Source organism: Schistocerca gregaria, chromosome 11 (assembly GCF_023897955.1).
Source record: "Schistocerca gregaria isolate iqSchGreg1 chromosome 11, iqSchGreg1.2, whole genome shotgun sequence".
NCBI lineage: Eukaryota > Metazoa > Arthropoda > Insecta > Orthoptera > Acrididae > Schistocerca > Schistocerca gregaria.
The window spans coordinates 62,693,625-62,715,470 of record NC_064930.1 but is presented as its reverse complement, the minus strand read 5'-3'; the positions used below and the strand labels follow the sequence as shown (position 1 = coordinate 62,715,470).

General features: G+C 44.4%; 1 protein-coding gene and 1 non-coding gene across 2 annotated transcripts in view; both read right to left on the bottom strand.

Moving 5' to 3' along the window:
• Nucleotides 1–21,846, bottom strand: part of LOC126295504 (insulin-like growth factor 2 mRNA-binding protein 1) — a 717,023-nt gene that overhangs the window by 455,951 nt on the left and 239,226 nt on the right.
• Nucleotides 18,520–18,591, bottom strand: Trnag-acc (transfer RNA glycine (anticodon ACC)). Its single transcript has one exon. It is a non-coding gene; the product is annotated as a tRNA-Gly (tRNA).

Sequence of the window (21,846 nt, the reverse complement as noted above, 5' to 3'; positions counted from 1 at the left end):
ACCAACCGATCCCTTCTTCTGGTCAAGTTGTGCCACAAACTTCTCTTCTCCCCAATCCTATTCAACACTTCCTCATTAGTTATGTGATCTACCCATCTAATCTTCAGCATTCTGCTGTAGCACCACATTTAGAAAGCTTCTATTCTCTTCTTGTCCAAACTAGTTATCGTCCATGATTCACTTCCAACATGGCTACACTCCATACAAATACTTTCAGAAATGACTTCCTGACACTTAAATCTATACTCGATATTAACAAACTTCTCTTCTTCATAAAAGCTTTCCTTGCCATTACCAGTCCTCTCTACTTCGACCATCATCAGTTATTTTGCTCCCCAAATAGCAAAACTCCTTTACTACTTTAAGTGTCTCACTTTTTAATCTAATTCCCTCAGCATCACCCGACTTAATTCGACTACATTCCATTATCCTCGTTTTGCGTTTGTTTATGTTCATCTTATAACCTCCTTTCAAGACCCTATCCATTCCGTTCAACTGCTCTTCCAAGTCCTTTGCTGTCTTTGACAGAATTACGATGTCATCGGCGAACCTCAAAGTTTTTATTTCTTCTCCATGGGCTTTAATACCTACTCCGAATATTTCTTTTGTTTCCTTCACTGCTTGCTCAATATACAGATTGAATAACATCGGGGATAGACTACAGCCCTGTCTCACTCCCTTCCCAACCACTGCTTCCCTTTCATGTCCCTCGACTCTTATAACTGCCATCTCGTTTCTGCACAAATTGTAAATAGCCTTTCGCTCCCTGTATTTTACCCCTGCCACCTTCAGAATTGGTTCAGCCATATCAGCGCCCATATACCGATCGCACGGCTAAGTGGTCAATAAAGACCCACCTTAGCAATTAGGTGGTGGGTCGTAAAATCAGGGCGGCAAATGAAAAAAAATTACAACCAATCCGTAGATTATTTGTGTTGTAATCGTACAAAGCTGGTGACATTTTTTAAATCAAACAGAGTTGAAGATATGGGGGCAATCACAGAGTACAGGCAACATTGTAATCGTATAGGACGAGAAATGCTTTTGAAAATTATTTAGGAAACTCGTGTTGGATGGCTCCTTACTTTCGTCAAGAATTAAGTCGGAGACTCTATTCTTGTAACTCAACGCGCTACTCTGCTATGGATCTTCTCTATTTTTCTCTATCAGTTCCATTTTATGCGGATCCCAGACTGACGCGCAATGTTCATATGCTGGTCGTTCGAGGGTTTGGACTACCTCTTTTGTGGGTGGACTACAACACTTCCCGAGGATTATTCCAAGGAATCTCCGCTTAGTATATTCCTCAGCCGCGATTACTTTTATGTGGTCGTTCCATTTTAAATTACTAAGCACGAATACCTTATGGATATGACTGCCTCCAGTGATTGTTCTGTGTTCATGTAATCATACAGTGAGCCTTCCTACCCATGTATGCACAATATAGTACATTTGTTTCTAAATTACAGTAAAAATAAATACCTCTAGGTGCCTACAAGCCTTGATATAAGTCAACGGGGACTGTCGAAAATGTGTGCCCCGACCGGGACTCGAACACGTGATTTCCCGCTTACAGGGCAGACACTATATTCATCTGAGCCACCGAGGGCACAGAGGGTGGTGCGACTGCAGGGCCTTATCTCTGTCAGGCCTCCCGTGACACCCACATTCCCAACTTACTGCCCCGCACTGTGTTCATAGTGCCCCTGCCCATTATACTCATTACTCGCGGCTTGTTGCCGATTCCCGTAACAGATTGGTCAATGTTTATGCATTCGCACGGAAGAAGATGGTCAAATGGCCGGTGAGCCTTAACGGTATACGAGTATATATGAAGATGGTATCTCTTCCTTCGGACCTGAGCGGAAGAACAGATACCATCTTCATATACAGGGTGTTTCAAAAATGACCGGTATATTTGAAACGGCAATAAAAACTAAACGAGCAGAAATACACAGTTTGTTGCAATATGCTTGGGACAACAGTACATTTTCAGGCGGACAAACGTTCGAAATTACAGTAGTTACAATTGTCAACAACAGATGGCGCTGTAAGTGATGTGAAAGATATAGAAGACAACGCAGTCTGTGGGTGCGCCATTCTGTACGTCGTCTTTCTGCTCTAAGCGTGTGCTGTTCACAACGTGCAAGTGTGCTGTGGACAACATGGTTTATTCCTTAGAACAGAGGATTTTTCTGGTGTTGCAATTCCACCGCCTAGAACACAGTGTTGTTGCAACAAGACCAAGTTTTCAACGGAGGTTTAATGTAACCAAAGGACTGAAAAGCGATACAATAAAGGATCTGTTTGAAAACTTCCAACGGACTGGGAACGTGACGGATGAACGTGCTGGAAAGGTAGGGCAACCGCGTACGGCAACCACAGAGGGCAACGCGCAGCTAGTGCAGCAGGTGATCCAACAGCGGCCTCGGGTTTCCGTTCGCCGTGTTGCAGCTGCGGTCCAAATGACGCCAACGTCCACGTATCGTCTCATGCGCCAGAGCTTACACCTCTATCCATACAAAATTCAAACGCGGCAACCCCTCAGCGCCGAAACCATTGCTGCACGAGAGACATTCGCTAACGATATAGTGCACAGGATTGATGACGGCGATATGCATGTGGGCAGCATTTGGTTTACTGACGAAGCTTATTTTTACCTGGACGGCTTCGACAATAAACAGAACTGGCGCATATGGGGAACCGAAAAGCCCCATGTTGCAGTCCCATCGTCCCTGCATCCTCAAAAAGTACTCGTCTGGGCCGCCATTTCTTCCAGAGGAATCATTGGCCCATTTTTCAGATCCGAAACGATTACTGCATCACGCTATCTGGACATTCTTCGTGAATTTGTGGCGGTACAAACTGCCTTAGACGACACTGCGAACACCTCGTGGTTTATGCAAGATGGTGCCCGGCCACATCGCACGGCTATCCGAAACATACAGGAGGCGGCGTGGATTGGCCTCCCTATTCGTCAGACATGAACCCCTGTGACTTCTTTCTGTGGGGACACTTGAAAGACCAGGTGTACCGCCAGAATCCAGAAACAATTGAACAGCTGAAGTAGTACATCTCATCTGCATGTGAAGCCATTCCGCCAGACACGTTGTCAAAGGTTTCGGGTAATTTCATTCAGAGACTACGCCATATTGTTGCTACGCATGGTGGATATGTGGAAAATATCGTACTATAGAGTTTCCCAGACCGCAGCGCCATCTGTTGTTGACAATTGTAACTGCTGTAATTTCGAAAGTTTGTCCGCCTGAAAATGTACTGTTGTCCCAAGCATATTCCAACAAACGGTGTATTTCTATCGCTGCTCGTTTAGTTTGTATTACCGTTTCAAATATACCGGTCATTTTTGAAACACCCTGTATAAACATTTGTTTCTGCTGAAGGTCAATTGCCAATGCCCGCACTAAGCATCGAATCTGTGCATTTCGCTACAATTTTCTACCATTGCCACTCTCCTGTATATAAAAGCGTCATCCTCAAAAAACCTCATGGAACATCTGATGCTAGGTCATTTATACAGTGCGAATCACCTAAAACTTGCACCGTAAAATTTCGGTATGGAAAGTGCTATTGACATGCGGTTTTCACAAAATGGATTGGTAGTCAGGAGCTTGTAAGGCAATAAACCGATTGTAATAATTCGTAGAAAGAGTAATTTTTTGTTCAAACATACACGTTTTTAAATGGAACAAAACCTGTTGACATCAACAAACTAAAAGTAGGGTACATTAGAATGTCAGTGGTCCTAGTTGCCGGATTATAGGAGTCGTTTACAAGGTATTGCATTTTGAAGAGTTACCACACCGACATTTCTCAATGGCATTCAACCGGCGTGTTGCTAGGTGCTATGTTGTCATGTGTGCTTACAATATGCTTGTGTGTTCTTTGAGTATATTGCGACTTGCTAATCAGTTAGTGTGTGACAGTGTAGGCAGTAAGTCGTGAGTTACGGTGGGATTTACCAATGCAGAAAGAGCCGACATACTCATGGTGTATGGAGAGTGTAGCAAGAATGCAGTTTGTTCTTGTACGGTGTATGCGACAAGATATCCAAACAGCCGTGAACCATGTTGGTAATTATTCATCAACCTCTCCAACAAGTTCCTTGAAGATGGCAGTGTTACACCTGAACAACGTGAAGACGACAGAAGAGTAGAAGTTGAAGTTGTTGCTGCCGTAACAATTGATCTGCACGCCAGCTCCCGCGAAATGGCACGAGGAAGTGGCATGAATCAGGCTAGTTCCTTACGCATTCTGTATGAACGTAGGTTCCATCCCTATCACATCTCTCGCTATCAAGAGCTGCATGGAAACGATTATGAGAAGCGTGTTAACTTCTGTGAATGGGCGGTCTGGCAAGTATCTTCTTTAGTGATGAAGCTACATTTACCAACTATAGCCAGATAAACTGCAGCAACGTGCACTACTGTTCTGTTGAAAATTCCAATTGGCTTGGCCAGGTGGAACGTCAACGCCTATGGAGTGTAAACGTCTGGTGTGGGATAGTGAACCACAAACTCATAGGCCCGTTTTTCATATACGGAACACTGAACCTGCACAAGTATCGCAGCCTCAAACAGACCATGTTCCACGGATGGTTCAAATGGCTCTGAGCACTATGGGACTTAACTTCTGAGGTCATCAGTCCCCTAGAACTTAGAACTACTTAAAACTAACTAACCTGAGGACATCACACACATCCATCCCCGAGGCTGGATTCGAACCTGCGAGCGTACCGGTCGCGCGGTTCAAGATTGCAGCGCCTAGAACCGCTCGGCCACCGCGGCCGGCTCCCAAATTCGGAGTCGTTCTTTCCACTGTTCGTTTCTGCTAATGTCGGTGACGTTCTTTTGCCAAATTTAGTGTTTTGTAAAATTTGGTGTTTTTTTTTTAAAAAAAAAAAGTGGCGTTATTTTACTGGCAGTTTGGATATTATTTATTGCCATATTTGGTGTTTTTTTTTGACAAATTCGTTATTTTCTGTCAAAATTGTTATGTTTTCCCAAATTCGGACTCTTGCGAGGGCATAAGTCAGGGGAGTGCGGTATGTGGCCTGTACGTGCTTGAGCATTGTCCTGCAAAATGATGGTCAGGTCCTGCGGGAATTGTCATCACTTCTGTCTCTAAGGTAGTCGTAGGTTGTGTTCCAAAAATGAACAACACAGAGACCGAAGTGGTGACACTTTCTGCAGGACCTGACCATCATTTCGCAGGACAATGCTGAAGCACGTACAGATTTGTTTGACTGATAGGGCTGCTAAGTGCTTTACCACCTACTGCACTCCCCGGACTTAAGCCCTCGTAATTTCAACTCGATTTCTAAACTGAAGGAAACAATTCACGGCATTCGCTTTAAAACTGCTACAAATTCGTCGGGCAACAGACCGCGCCGCTCGAACTGTCAACACAACTGGCACTGCTGAGAGTATCCTACGACTTCCACATCGCTGGCAACGGGTTATACACAATGCTGGTGACTGCTTTGAAGGTCAGTAAAACTTTGAAACACGTATCTATTTTGTACGAGCTGTAAATAATTACTGGGTGTTTATATGTGAATATCGGGGGTTTAACGTTTTGTAATATTTGTTACATTAAACGTACAGTTATAAATGATAGGTCAAATGAAAGAGCAACTCAAACAGTTTTACCAAGAACCTTATAAACGTTGAATGTGAGCACCATTTGTCACACGGCACACATCAAGTCTATAGCCGAGTTCTTCCCAAACGTTGATAACTGTGTATTCAGTGATTGTAGCAACTGCTGCTTCAATCCGGTTTCTTAATTCAGGGAGGTCTGCTGGTAGCGTAGGCACGTACACACTATCCTTGATGAAGCCCCAAAGGAAAAAACCGCTTGGCGTTAGGTGGGTGAACGTGGAGATCATGTCATTGGGTCTCTTACGGCCTATCCAGCGCCCGGCTATAGACATGAGGTGTGCCGTGTGACAAAGGTTCTTGGTAAAATTGCTGGAGTTGCTCTTTCATTTGACATATCATTTATTACTGTAAGTTTAATGTAATAAATATTATAAAGCGGTAAAACCCCGATAGTCATTTATAAACACTCTGTAGTTGTCACTATTAAAGTTCCAATCCTCGTACTTGCTGTGTGAGATGGTGTCTCCCTGTTCAGCGCAACACAGTTTTTGCGTTGAATATGAAATGAAAGATACATAAGATCGAAATTAACGTAATCTTTCTGTGGAACGTTCTTCTCTGAAGTGATTGTTATTCTCCGAAAGTTTTCTGTAGAAAAGGGTGTAGTAAAACACACAAAGATCCATCCTATACTAAATTTTACTGACCGTGCCTTTTTCTTGTAAATGCTCTGCTACTGACCATCTGTGGTTACAGTATTTAAATGAAAGCTACTGACACTGCAAGTAGACGGTGTATGTAAGGTGTTAGTGCGCTGTACACTTAGGTAATCTTGTTAATAAACGCCGGCCGCGGTGGTCTCGCGGTTCTAGGCGCTCAGTCCGGAGCCGTGCAACTGCTACGGTCGCAGGTTCGAATCCTGCCTCGGGCATGGATGTGTGTGATGTCCTTAGGCTAATTAGGTTTAAGTAGTTCTAAGTCCTAGGGGACTGATGACCACAGCAGTTGAGTCCCATAGTGCTCAGAGCCATTTGAACCATTTTTGTTAATAAACGCTAAAGTTTCAGTTTTGTAGTTTCCTTACGCACCGCCAAGTACCACGCCTCTTTCTTTTGAATTCAGGAAACATGGTGGGCGTTCATTTAGTTTCTCTCTTGGTAAACAAAACAGGTCAGAACACTGTTACAGAAGCAACGAAAAAAGCATGCCAAATTTAATCGAACGCAGAATCCCCAATATTGGCGATCTTTACTGGAGTTCCCAACTTAGAGCGGACTTCATTGCGACGTGCTTAATAGTTTCGAAACCTAAACTTTATCTCGAAACCTCCGGCCGGGGTGGCCGAGCGGTTCTAGGCGCTACAGTCTGGAACCGCGCGACAGCTACGGTCGCAGGTTCGAATCCTGCCTCGGGCATGGATGTGTGTGATGTTCTTAGGTTAGTTAGGTTTAATTAGTTCTAAGTTCTGTGGGACCGATGACCTCAGCTGTTAGGTCCCATAGTGCTCAGAGCCATTTGAGCCATTTTTTTTTTTAACTCGAAAGCTGTCAGGAAATCCAAAGAGAATCTGTTCGTATGTAAATTATGCTATCAGCAAGACCAGCCAGTGCCTTCTCTGCGCTATGACAATGGAAAATACTATCGACTACAGTGCTGCTAAAGCTGAGTCTCTGTTACTAACCACAGCCCTCCGAAATTCCTTCGCTAAAGAAAACTATGTAAATCTTCCAGAATTAAAATCAAGAACAGCGCCCAGGTTGAGTAACTTAGAAGTAGATGTCCTCGGAGTAGTGAAGCAACTTAAATCTCTTGATACAAACAAGTCTTCTTGTGCAGACCGTATACCAGTTAGGTTCCTTTCAGAGTTTGCTGATGAAGTAGCTCCGTACTTAACAATCATATACAACCGCTCGCTCGACGGGAGATACGTATCAAAAACTGGAGGCTTGCACAGGTCACACCAATAATCATGAAATGTAGCAGTAAGCCACTTGATTTCTGGCCCACATCATTAAGTCGAACTGTAGCAGGATTTTAGAACATACACTGTAAGGATTTAGAAAAAATCGTTCATGTGAAACACAATTAGCGCTTTACTCACATAAAGTGTTGATTGCTATCGACAAGTAATTTGAGATTGATTCCATATTTCTAGATTTCCAGAAGGATCGGCGCTGTACCACGCAAGCGGCTTATAATCAAATTGCATGCTTATGGAATATCCTCTCAGTTATGCGACTGGATTCGTGAGGTCACAGTTTGTAGTAATTCACGGAAAGTCATCGAGTAAAACAAAAGGGATTTCTGCCTTTCCTCAAGGTAACGGTATAGGCCTTCTGCTGTTCTTTATTTATATAAATGATTTCGGAGACACTCTGAGCAGCCGCCTTAGAATGTTTGCACATGATGCTCTCACTTATCGTGTAGTAAAGTCATGAGAATATCAAGACCAATTACGAAACGATTTAGATAAGATATCCGTTTGATGCGAAAATTGGTAACTGACCGCAGATAATGAGAAGTGTGAGGTTATCCACATGAGTGCTAAAAGAAATCCGCTAAACATGGCTTACACGATATATCAATCAAATGTAAAGGTCATAAATTCAAATAAATATCTAGGAATTACGATTACGAACAACTTAAATTGGAAAGGACCAAAGAGTGCGATTTATTGGCAGAACACTTGAAAATTGTAACGGATCTACTAAAGAGACTGCCTACACTGCCCTTGTCCATCCCGCTTTGGAGTACTGCTGTGTGTTGTAGGACCTTTACCCCATAGGATTAGCGGAGTACATCGAGAAAGTTCATAGAAGAGCAGCTTGTTTAGTACAGTATAGAAATAGGGGAGGGGGGGTTACGCACATAATACAGGATTCGGGATGGACATCATTAAAATAATAGGGTTTCTCGTTGCGGCGGGATATTCTCACGCAATTTTTCTCACCAAATTTTCCCTCCTAATGCGAAATATAATTTGTTGATGCCGACGTATATACGTAGAAACGATCATCATAATTAAAAAAAAAGATAAATCAGAACTCGCACGATGTAGGTGTTCGTTTTTTCAGCGGGCTGTTTGAGAGTGGAATAAGAGAGAATAACTGTGAAAGTGGTTCGACGAACCCTCTGCCAGGGACTTAAGTGTGATTTGCAGAGCATCCATTAGTTGCTCCATCTGCCCGTCTATGGTATTCTGTCTCTCTGGCTGTTGTCATAGCCGGCCGCAGTGACCGAGCGGTTGTAGGCGCTTCAGGCTGGTACCGCGCGACCGCTACTGTCGCAGGTTCGAATCCAGCCTCGAGCATGGATGCGTGTGATGTCCTTAGGTTAGTTAGGTTTGAGTAGTTCTACGTTCCAGGGGACTGATGACCTCAGATGTAAGGTCCCATAGTGCTCAGAGCCAATTGAACCATTTTAGAGCTGTTGTCATACAATTGTCGTGAGCATCCACGGAAAATGGTTGAAAGTCAGTGGAACCATGAATAGGTCGGTTGGTTGGTTGGTTGGTTGGTGGGGGAGGGGAACATATAGCGAAGTCATCGGTCCCATGGAAGGAAGGGGAGAGAAGTCGGCCGTGCCCTTTGAAACGAACCATCCCGGCATTTGTCTGAAGCGATTTAGGGAAATCACTGAAAACTTCCATCCGAATGCGAGTCCAGTGTGCAACCACTGCGCACTGCTGGTAGTCCATGCGGAGATCAGAGGCTTGACAGCTATGTTAGACAGGATAGACAGCGACTTGGTGCCAGAATACAAAGCAATGTAGGTGCAGGTACAATCTGAAAAATGTCAAATGTGTGTGAATTCCTAAGGGACCCAACTGCTGAGGTCATCGGTCCCTAGACTTAGACAGTGCTTAAACTAACTTACACTAAGAACAACATACACACCCATGCCGGAGGGAGGAGTCGAAGCTCTGACGGGAGGGGCCACGCCACCCGCGACATGGCGCCTAAATCCGCGCGGCCGTATATTCTGAAAAATGGGGCTAAGCAACGTGCGACCCCTACGTGACCCGTGTTCATACCATCGACCGTAAATGTAATAGACTGGCCCGGACGTCATTTTCGTGGCTCCAACATCTCTGGGCTAAAGTCACGAGAATGTTGGCAAAACATGGTTGTTTCGTATTGCGCTTATGGCTGTACTCACCGTTTTGTCGGGGAAATGGCATTACATTTCACGTGTAAGTGTTTGTATGATAGTGCAGATGCGTTTACTGAAATCTGCTGAAGTGACTTTTATATGTTTTTTACACTTGAAATAGAGTATCACGTAAATTAAAGGGTTGAAAGTGATGCATGTAAAGCCAGACTCATATTACTTTTTGGAAAGTATCTGTGATAATTCGGTTACAGAGGTAAGTATAACTGTTTCTCGTTCCTACTCATAGGTTCCCTAAGGATGAAAACCGAAGGCAGCTTTGGATACAGGCCCTGAAACGGAATAACTTGAAGCCATCTGGACATACGCGCCTTTTTGTATATACAAGTGAGATTATAATAAGGTAAGAGCACCTATAGTCGACACATGAAGAGAATTTTTTTCTACCTTCTAATACTATTAAATAAATGTGGGCTCCAAAATTATTTTCTGAAACTTCAAAGTCTCACCTTTCATCTAAAATTTCATTTTGTTAAACTTATAGTTTAAACTTTTGTAAAAATAGTAGTAACTGAACCTTTGAAGTGCACCTAAAATTGATACTCTAAAATGGACCTGCTCCTAAAGTTGACAATTTTGGTACCTACAGTTGACATAATTCCCATATCCCATTTTCTTTTATATGTGACTAGCGCTCAAAACGCGGCGAATCCAGTGTTTGAAGTCTTGCCACGAGCCCACTCTTACTGTTTAAAAGAATTTTAACGTCATTTTATTTTAATTGATAGTTTATAGTAATTTCGTCCCGTTGCCCACCAGAGGGGCGTTCGATGTGTTTGTTAGATTTCATAAATGGCACTGTGAAAAAATCCAGGTCAAATGTAGTTCTGACATAATTTTTCGAAAATAAAAAAAGTAATTTTTGTTGGACGCGTTTGGCAGTCAATTGAGAAATGTGGGTAAAATACGATACAAACATAGGATGGCAGACTGCTGATTTGAAATCCCGCCGCGTTTCGCCAACAGTCACGTGGTTTTGTTGGAACCACACCAGCCCTATAGCTTCCGCACAGCAAGGACTGTCTACTAGTATCTATGGTCGAAGATTGATACAGAGACATCGTCATTGACGACTGCAGTGGACTCAGGTTTGAGAGAGGAGCATGGATCAATGGGTCAGGTTTCTTGTAACGCAACGTCGACAGTCATGTCCGGTTACGCCGTTTTCACGGCCCACTGGTACTCGGAACGGGCATCGCACCAAGGACTCAGGCCTGTGGGGGGAGTATTATGCTACGGGTACCGACAGCAAACAATGGGTTTATTTCACGGCCAAATTCGGTGTTATTTTAGTCCAGCTCGGCGTAATTTTTTACAAAAGTTAGTGTTATGCTTTGCCAGATTCGTTGTTATTTCTGCCAAATTAGTTGTCACTTCAGCCAAATTCGTTAATATTAGCTACATTTGATGTCATCATTTCGATACATTCGGTGCTTTTTTTTTTTTTTGCCGCACTCGACGTCATTTTTTTGCAAGGGCGGGTTTGCCAAATTCCGGTGTAATTTTTGGGGAAATTTGTCGTTATATTGCGACATTCGATGTCATTCTTTCACACAATTCGTTTCTGCTAAGGTCGGTGACGTTCTTTTGCCAACCCAGAGTCAGTGTGTCGCACGATATCTTGACGATGCGCTGACGAAATAACCGAATGCAGACAATAGCCGCTGTGCCATCATGGCCGTCGTAAGGTAATAATCCCAATATCCACAATCAGCGCCTGTCTTGAGGAGTTTTGGGAACCGGGTTGATGCAAAACTATTTTGATTTGCAAAGAAAAAAAAACAACAATTTTTTGACAGTCATTCGCATACTACACTCCTGGAAATTGAAAGAAGAACACCGTGAATTCATTGTCCCAGGAAGGGGAAACTTTATTGACACATTCCTGGGGTCAGATACATCACATGATCACACTGACAGAACCACAGGCACATAGACACAGGCAACAGAGCATGCACAAAGTCGGCACTAGTACAGTGTATGTCCACCTTTCGCAGCAATGCATGCTGCTATTCTCCCATGGAGACGATCGTAGAGATGCTGGATGTAGCCCTGTGGAACGACTTGCCATGCCATTTCCAATTGGCGCCTCAGTTGGACCAGCGTTCGTGCTGGACGTGCAGACCGCGTGAGACAACGCTTCATCCAGTCCCAAACATACTCAATTGGGGACAGATCCGGAGATCTTGTTGGCCAGGGTAGTTGACTTACACCTTCTAGAGCACGTTGGGTGGCACGGGATACATGCGGACGTGCATTGTCCTGTTGGAACAGCAAGTTCCCTTGCCGGTCTAGGAATGGTAGAACGATGGGTTCGATGACGGTTTGGATGTACCGTGCACTATTCAGCGTCCCCTCGACGATCACCAGAGGTGTACGGCCAGTGTAGGAGATCGCTCCCCACACCACGATGCCGGGTGTTGGCCCTGTGTGCCTCGGTCGTATGCAGTCCTGATTGTGGCGCTCACCTGCACGGCGCCAAACACGCATACGACCATCATTGGCACCGAGGCAGAAGCGACTCTCATCGCTGAAGACGACACGTCTCCATTCGTCCCTCCATTCACGCCTGTCGCGACACCACTGGAGGCGGGCTGCACGATGTTGGGGCGTGAGCGGAAGACGGCCTAACGGTGTGCGGGACCGTAGCCCAGCTTCATGGAGACGGTTGCGAATGGTCCTCGCCGATATCCCAGGAGCAACAGTGTCCCTAATTTGCTGGGAAGTGGCGGTGCGGTCCCCTACGGCACTGCGTAGGATCCTACGGTCTTGGCGTGCATCCGTGCGTCGCTGCGGTCCGGTCCCAGGTCGACGGGCACGTGCACCTTCCGCCGACCACTGGCGACAACATCGATGTACTGTGGAGACCTCACGCCCCACGTGTTGAGCAATTCGGCGGTACGTCCACCCGGCCTCCCGCATGGCCACTATACGCCCTCGCTCAAAGTCCGTCAACTGCACATACGGTTCACGTCCACGCTGTCGCGGCATGCTACCAGTGTTAAAGACTGCGATGGAGCTCCGTATGCCACGGCAAACTGGCTGACACTGACGGCGGCGGTGCACAAATGCTGCGCAGCTAGCGCCATTCGACGGCCAACACCGCGGTTCCTGGTGTGTCCGCTGTGCCGTGCGTGTGATCATTGCTTGTACAGACCTCTCGCAGTGTCCGGAGCAAGTATGGTGGGTCTGACACACCGGTGTTCTTTTTTCCATTTCCAGGAGTGTATGATCGAGGTGCCGTATGCTGGATGCCATGTGGGTGCCGATATCGTTAGGCCATATCCAATGATGGCAAAAAGTGTGTCCTGACACTCGTTGGGACTGCCTTGAGAAACTCATCTACGTGGCATTTTTTTTTAAGTAAGTACCGTTTTGAAATGAAAAAAAGACGCACTAAGATATCTCAATAATTTTATGTTTACATGACAGCCTGTACCTTACTCTACTTTTCTACATAATAATACTGACGCACTTGTCATAACGTTGTACCAGTTTTTGAGTACCCTCCTCATAGAAGTCTGCCGCCTGACTTGTTAACCACTGCATCACCACTGTTTTGACTTCGTCATCGTCTCGAAGACGCTGACCGGCCAAGTATAGGAACAGATGGCAGTCACTGGGCGCAAGACCGGGGCTGTACGGAGGATGATCTGGAGTTTCCCACCGAAAACATGTGATGAGATCTTTGGTCCGATTCGCCACATGCGGACGGGCATTGTCTTGCAGCAAAACGATGCCCTTACTCAACTTCCACGGACTGTTGCTTTGATTCTGGTGTGACGTAGGCCACGCACGTTTCATCGTCCATAACAATTTGGCTTAAGAAATCACCACCGTCGTGGTGGTACCGCTCGAGGAAAGTCAATTCACTGTCTAAACGTTTGGTTTTCTGCACATCCATCAACATTTTCAGTACACAACGTGCGCACAATTTGCGGTAATTCGAGTGCTCGGTCACAGTGCCATACAAAACACTACGAGAAACATTAGGAAAGTCATCCCGGAAGGAGGAAATCGTAAAGCGTCAGTTTCCTCTCACCTTACTGTCCCCTTCCTGTACCAAACTTTGATTAACGGCCGAAGGACGCCCACTGCGTTGTTCATCGTGCACATTTGTGCGGCCGTCTTTAAATGCTCTCACCCACTTCCTTACCATTCCAACACTCATATTGTTTTCTCCGTAAAGTGCACAGATCTCACGATGAATACCGATCGCTTTTAGGCCTTTAGCACTGAGAAATCTTATAACAGCCCGTACTTCACAGTCGGCGGGACTCTCGATTATCGGAGACATCTTGAACACTCAGTACACAACAAGGAAGACTGTAATGGCGTCAGTGCGTAGATTAAGATACGGGCTTTCATGTAAAAATAAAATTATTGAGATATCTTAGCATGTGTTTTTTTTTAAATTTCAAACACGCCTCGTGTAATTAATTCCTGGCATTAGGACACGTGCGTTATTCTCTGACAGATGTACCGCACCAGTGAAACCCCCCGCCTGGCAGTGTCCTCGAATCGCATCACGCGGGAGAGTAAACTCCGCAACACGCGCGGACGGACACGGGACCCACACGCACCGCACGCTGTGCCACACGGACACGGAACCGTGGCGCGATCGCAGCCCTAAGCAATATGATGCTGTGGGTGCGGAAGGCAAACAATGGGTTTATTTCGCGGCCAAATTCGCTGTTACTTTGTCCAGTTCGGTGTTATCTCTTACAAAAGTCGGTGTTATGTTTTGCCAGATTCGTTGTTATTACTGCCAGATTAGTTGTCACTTCAGCCAAATTCTTTAATATTAGCTAAATATGTTGTCATTTCAATACATTCGATGCTTTTTTGCCGCATTCGGCGTTATTTTTTTGCAAGGAAGGGTTTGCCAAATTCGGGTGTCATTTATAGCGAAATTCGGTGTCGTTATTTTGCCAAATTCGGTGTCGTTCTTTCACACTTCGTTTTTGCTAAGGTCGGTGACGTTCTCTTGCCAAATTTGTTGTTTTTTGCAAAAAGTGGCGTTATTTTACTGGCAGATTCAGTGTGATTTATTGCTATATTCGGCGTTCTTTTTTTGAGAAATTCGTTGTTATTTTTTGTCAAAATTATTATGTTTTCCCAAATTCGGATTCTTTTTGCCGCATTTTGTGTTCATTTTTGCCACTTCCGTTCTTTAGGGCCAAAATCTGTTGTTTCTTTTTTCTTTCAAATAACGTTTCCTTCTAATTTCAGTGTCAACTTTCGTCACCACAGTTAAGTTCGTTATGCGCCAAATGAGCTCCCAGCTTAATAGACGAACCTCAGCCTTGTGGAGATAAGATGCCAAAGCCGGCCAGGGTGGCCGAGCGGTTCTAGGCGCTGCAGCCTGGAACCGCGCGACCGTTACGGTCGCAGGTTCGAATCCTGCCTCGGGCATGGATGTGTGTGATGTCCTTAGGTTAGTTAGGTTTAAGTAGTTCTAAGTTCTAGGGGACTGATGACCTTAGAAGTTAAGTCCCATAGTGCTCAGAGCCATTTGAACCATTTATTAGATGTCAAAACGCAAAAATTGGTTCAAATGGCTCTGAGCACTATGATACTTAACATCTGAGGTCATCAGTCCCCTAGAACTTAGAACTACTTAAACCTAAATAACCTAAGGACATCACACACATCCATGCCCGAGGCAGGATTCGAACCTGCGACCGTACCAGCAGCGCGATTCCGGACTGACGCGCCTAGTACCGCTCGGCCACAGCGGCCGGCTGTGTCAAAATACAATTTTAACAATTAACAAAAATCTGTTGCAAATAGTAATACAGTAGCGTCTCAGATCTGTCACATTTTTGTACCACAAAATTACAAATTTCGCGATATCCCGTATAAATAGCTGATTTTGCGCTATGTTGCTGAAAACCGCTTCTTTCGCGTTATTTTTCGTGTTAGCGTTTTCGGGAAATTTTCCTGTTCCTACATATGGGGAACATTCACCTGAGTTGCATAAGAATTGCGGCAGTAATGAAGACACCACGAGTGGAGTGGATCATTTGAAGACTACTGTGGGCGATGTACATTCCTTCACGCTTGATGCCCCCCCCCCTACGTCAATAGCTCCTTGCAGCAAGAAAACCGTTCGTGCCACAAGGCCACAACAGTGGTACAGTAGTTTGAGGAGCATGGTAATCAACTCACGTTAATGCCTCGGCACCAAATTCGCCTGATCGGAACCCGAAGTGACACATCTGGGACGCTATCTGCCCTGCACACCATCTGACCGTAATTTACAGGAGTCGCATTACTTATGGAAAGATATTTGGTGCCACGCCTCTCCTGGATTTACCAATGGCTTGACCAGTCTGTGCCATGAAGAACTGCTGCGGCACTGCGTTGCCACGTAGCGCAGGTAGGGATGGACAAAACCGACCCGTTAAGACTGATACCGGTGTTTTAATTCAGAATAATCAGTATTTATCGGTATTTGTTTGGTCTCGGTTGTAACAAGTGTTTCTTTTTTTCACTATTAACCGAGTAAAAAAAAACCGAAATATCAAATAGCCCAAGCAGCAGTGCTAACATTTTTCGTTTTTAAGTGAACCTTTGTCGAAAATGGAATAATTTTTATTCGTAACTAGCGAACCCGGTAATTCTTCGCTATTATAAATATCCGTAAGAACTGGATATACATCCCAATCGCCTTCTCCTCCCTCTGTCTATGTCCCTCCTTCTCCCCCCTCCGTTCATCTGCTCTTCCTCCCTCCCTATCTCTGTCCATCACATTCCTCCCCACCCTGTATATTTCTTAATTGTCACAGTCTCACTCATCTCCTCCTTCCTCACCTCTCTGTCCAGATCCTCTTTCTCGTTTTTTATATCCATCCCCCCTCCCCTCTTGGCACTCCGTCTCCTGCTGCCCCCTCCCACTGAACTTATGTATTGTTATTACCTACGGAACTTGATTAGGAATACAAGTCGAAATATATGGTTAAAACGGTTATTATCATTAGTACACAGTGTATAAGAGATATCGTTCCAGCTTCTGGATATGTACGGATTTTAGCTTTAATTTCAGCGTTTCTCATGTTTTAATCTACGAACAGGTAGGATTATAAAGTTAGCAATTTGCACCTACATCTACATCGATACTCTGCAAATCACATTTAAGTGCCTGGCAGAGGGATCGCCGAACCATCTTTACAATTCTCTATTATCCCAATGTCGTACAGCGCGCAGAAAGAATGAACACATGTATCTTTCTGTACGAGCTCTGATTTCCCTTTCTTTCTCGTGGTGATCGTTTCTCCCTATGTAAGTCGGTGTCAACGAAATATTTTCGCATTCGAAGGAGAAAATTGGTGATTGGAACTTCGTGAGAAGATTCCGTCGCAACGATAAACGCCTTTCTTTTAATGATTTCCAGCCCAAATTCTCTATCATTTCTGTGACACTCTCTCAATATTTCGCGATAACACAAAACGTGCTGCCTTTCTTTGAACTTTTTCGATGTACTCCGTCAGTAGTATCTGGTAAGGATCCCACACCGCACTGAAGTATTGTAAAAGAGGACGGACAAGCGTAGTGTAGGCAGTCTCCTTGGTAGGTCTGTTACATTTTCTAACTGTCCTGCCAATAAAACGCAGTCTTTGGTTAGCCTTCCCCACAACATTTTCTGAGTGTTCCTTCCAATTTAAGTTGTTCGTAATTGTAATACCTAGGTATTTAGTTGAATTTACGTCTTTTAGATTAGACTGATTTATCGTGTAACCGAAGTTTAACGAATTCCTTTTAGCACTCAAGTGGATGACCTCACACTTTTCGTTATTTAGGGTCAACTGCCACTTTTCCCACCATTCAGATATTTTTTCTAAATAGTTTTGCAGTTTGTTTTGATTTTCTGCGGCCTGCAATCATTTCAAAGCGACGTGGACTGCTGTCAGCAGGTGTCCTTTTCCAACATGACAATGCAAGGCCCCACACTGCCCGTACAACAGCTGCAACAATCACAGACCTGCATTTTGAATATCTTCCTCATCCATCATACTCACCAGACGTTGCCCCAAGTGATTTCCATATGTCTCGACCAAACACGCAATGGGAGTAAAGAAGTTCCGTTCTGATGAAGAGGTACGCCACGCGGTGCATGAGGGGTTGCGCGGACTGTCAAACGAATTTTTTTCTAAAGGAATTTATGCACTTCGTAAGCGCTGGAGGACTGGCATTGAGCATGGGGGAGATTATGTTGGAAAGGGATACAGCTTTGTATTTAAAAAAAAAATATTTAAGGACTTCATTTGACTTATCCTCGTACTGTAGAACAAAAGGAAACTAGTGCTTTTCATTTATTATAATGTTGTTCTACCAAGAGACCAAGGAAGATTCAGTTAACATGAAATAATAGAAATTTAAAAAACCAAAATCATTTTAGAAACCTGTTGTAACAAAAAAATGGCTCTGAGCACTATGGGACTTAACACCTTAGATCATCAGTCCCCTAGAACTTAGAACTACTTAAACCTAACTAACCTAAGCACATCACACACATCCATGCCCTGCGACCGTAGCAGTCACGCGGTTCGGGACTGAAACGCCTAGAACCGCACGGCCACCACGGCTGGCTGCGGTTGTAACAGTCAGGTTGGAAATGGGAATGAAGGTATGTCATTGTTGACCGGGAGGCCCCATGCGGGGGAGTTCGGCCGCTGTATTGCAAGACCTTGCGGGTCAATGATGGGAAGAAGGACACACAACACTCTGTCCCCTGCCGGGAATCGAACCCGGACCCCCTGCGTGGTAGGCGGAAACGCTACCGCTACGCTACGGAGGCGGACAACAGTCAGGTTAACAAGTTAACCGTCGATTAACTGGCATGGAAAGCAGACGATATAACCGAAAACTGTTCTCTCAGCGATAACCGCTATACCTACGAACGACGTAGGCTTATGTGGGTAGCCACCAGCTTCGCCTGGCATGCGGGCAACCCGCAACGCTATAACCAGCTTCCTGAGTAACTGCCAAGTTGACAATGAAACTTCCTCTGATACAGGACCAGCAGAGAAATGCTCCATCGGAGCACAAAAAATTTGAATATGTTCCTGTTTTTTAAAACCATTTGATTGACAAGTGAGGTACCAGCTGTCTCACTATACATTCTTCAGCACCTTTAAAAACTTTTTCAGTTTTGACATGTGAACATATTCCTGCTTTTTTTAAACATGCAACTCACTAACGACTCCCATAAGCTCCTCTGATTGTAACTCACTGACACTCGCTAGTAAATCGCTGTGGGTCGCTCATATCCATTCACTCCCCTTTGCCCTTTGTAACTCACTCATGCAGCCCAAATCATTGTCATTATCTCTTTGTGTCTCTCTGTCACAGCCGCAATCTCCTTCGTTCTGTCCTACTGCATCTACACATACATTATCACTCTGCAATTTACAACTAAATGCGTGGCAAAGGGTTCATAGAACATCTTCAAGCTGTTTCTCTACAGTTCCACTCTCTAACAGCGCGCGGGAAAAACGAGCACTTAAATCTTACTGTGCGAGCGCTGATTTTTTTTATTTTTTTAAAAATCATTGTTTGCTATGTAGGTTGGAGCCAATAGTATATTTTCCTATTACGAGGAGAAAGTTGCCGACTGATATATCACGAGAAGACTCTGCTGCGACGAAAAACGCCATTGTTTTAATGACTGCCACCCTAATCCGAACATCATGTCCGTTGGACTCTATCCCTTTTTCACGATACTACAAAATGAGCTGCCCTTCTTTGAACTTTTTTTCGATGTACTCCATCACTCCTATCTGACGCGGATCTCACACTGCACACCAATACTCCAGGAGAGGACGGACAACGGTGGTGTACGCAGTCTCTTTTTGTCGATATATTGCATTTTCTAGGTGTTTTACCAAAAATGTGGATCACTTCCAATTTTTCATTATTTAGAGTCAATTGCTACTTTTGGCAACATACAGATATCTTGTCTAAATCATTTTGTATATGGTTTTGATCATCTGACGACTTTGCAAGACGGTAAATGACAGCATCATCTGCAAACAATCTAAGAGGTCTGCTCAGATTGTCTCCTGTGTCCTTTACGTAGATCAGGAACAGTAGAGACCCTATAACACTTTCTTCGGGAACGCCAGATATTACTTTTATTTTACTCGAACACTTTCAGTTAGTTACTACGGAATCCAATCGCACAACTCAGACTCCATTAGGCACGCAACATTATCAGAAGTGGTTTGTGAGTAACGGTGTCGAAAGTCTTCTGGAAATTTAAAAATACGTAATCAATTTGACCCCTGTCGATAGCACACATTACTTCGCGAGAATAGAGAGCTATTTGTGTCCCACAAGAACGATTTTTCCTGACTCCGCGATTACTGAGTCAATAAATCGTTTTCTTCGAGATAATTCATTGTGTTCGAACACTGAATATGTTCCAAAACCCTACTGAAAATCGACGTCAGTGATATGGGTCTGTAAGTCAGCAGATTCCTCCTATTTCCTTATCATTCGATGAGCGGGCGGTTGTATATCATTGTTAGATATGGAGCTATTGTATCTGCATGATAGAAAGGAACCTGGCGTGTATGCAATCTGGATCGGAAGCCCTGCCTTTATTGAGTGATTAAGCTGCTTCACTACACCGAGGATATCTCCTTCTAAGTTACTCATGTTGGCAGTTCTTCTAGATTCGAATTCTGCAATATTTACTTCGTACCCTTTGGTAAACGAGTTTCGGAAAACCGTGTTTAGTAACTCTGCTTTAATGACACTGTCATCATTGTCACAACCGTTGCTATCGCGCAGAGAAGGTACTGATTGCGTCTTCCTGCTGGTGTATTTTACATACGACCAGAAATCTTTGGGCTTTTTGCCAGATTTCGCGACAGCGTTTTGTTGTGGAAACTATTAAAAGCATCTCGCATTTAAGTTCGCGCTCAATTACGAGTTTCTGTAAAATTGCGCCTATCTTGTGGATACTGCGTCCTTTAAAATTTTACATGCTTTCTTCGTTGCTTCTGCAAGTGTGTTCTGACCCGCTTAATGTACCGGGGTGGGGGATGATCAGTACCATCGCTTATTAATTTATGTGGTACATTACCCACAATTGCCATAGACACAATTTCTTTGAATTCAAATCACATGTGATCTACGCTTACGAATAGATATAAAAAACTCCTCCCGAACACGCCATGAATGCCCAACGGCACAGACCGGCCACCGTGTCGTCCTCAGCTCATAGGCGTCACTGAATGCGGATATGGAGGGACATGTGGTGAGCACACCGCTCTCTCGGCCGTATGTCAGTTTACGAGACCGGAGCCGCTACCTCTCATTCAAGTAGCTCCTCAGTTTGCCACACAAGGGCTGAGTGCAGCCCGCTTGCCGACAGCGCTCGGCAGACCGGATGGTCACCCATCCAAGTGCTAGCCCAGCCCGACAGCGCTTAACTTAGGTGACCTGACAGGAATCGGTGTTTGCGTTTATTGTTGGTGGGTTGGATGTTACGGTATTCAGTCTCGCTACAACTGCCTTGTGATTTCCGATCCCTGTATTCGTCATAATGCTCTTTATTTGTTTAGGATTATTTATTGCTAATAGATCAAATACGTTTTCGTAACCATTAACACATCGAGAGGGCTACTGAACTAATTGTTCGAAATAATTTTCTGAGAAAGGATTCAGTACAGATTCGGACGACATTTTATGCCTATCGCCGGTTTTAAACATGTATCTTTCCCAACATGTCTAGGGCAGATTGAAGTCACCACCAACTGAAATTGTATGAGTTGGGTACCTATTTCAAATGAGACTCAAGTTTTCTTTGAACTGTTCAGCAATGCATCATCTGAATCAGGGGGTCGGTAAAACGAACCAATTATTACTTTAACCCATATTAAGTCACAGGAACTATCTGCTTCAATTTCACTACAAGGTAAACTACTTCTGACAGCAAAAAACACTCCACACCGACTGTAATCTGTCTTTTCCAAACACTACTCTACTGGCCATTAATACTGCTACACACGGAGATGACGTGCTACAGACGCAAAATTTAACCGAC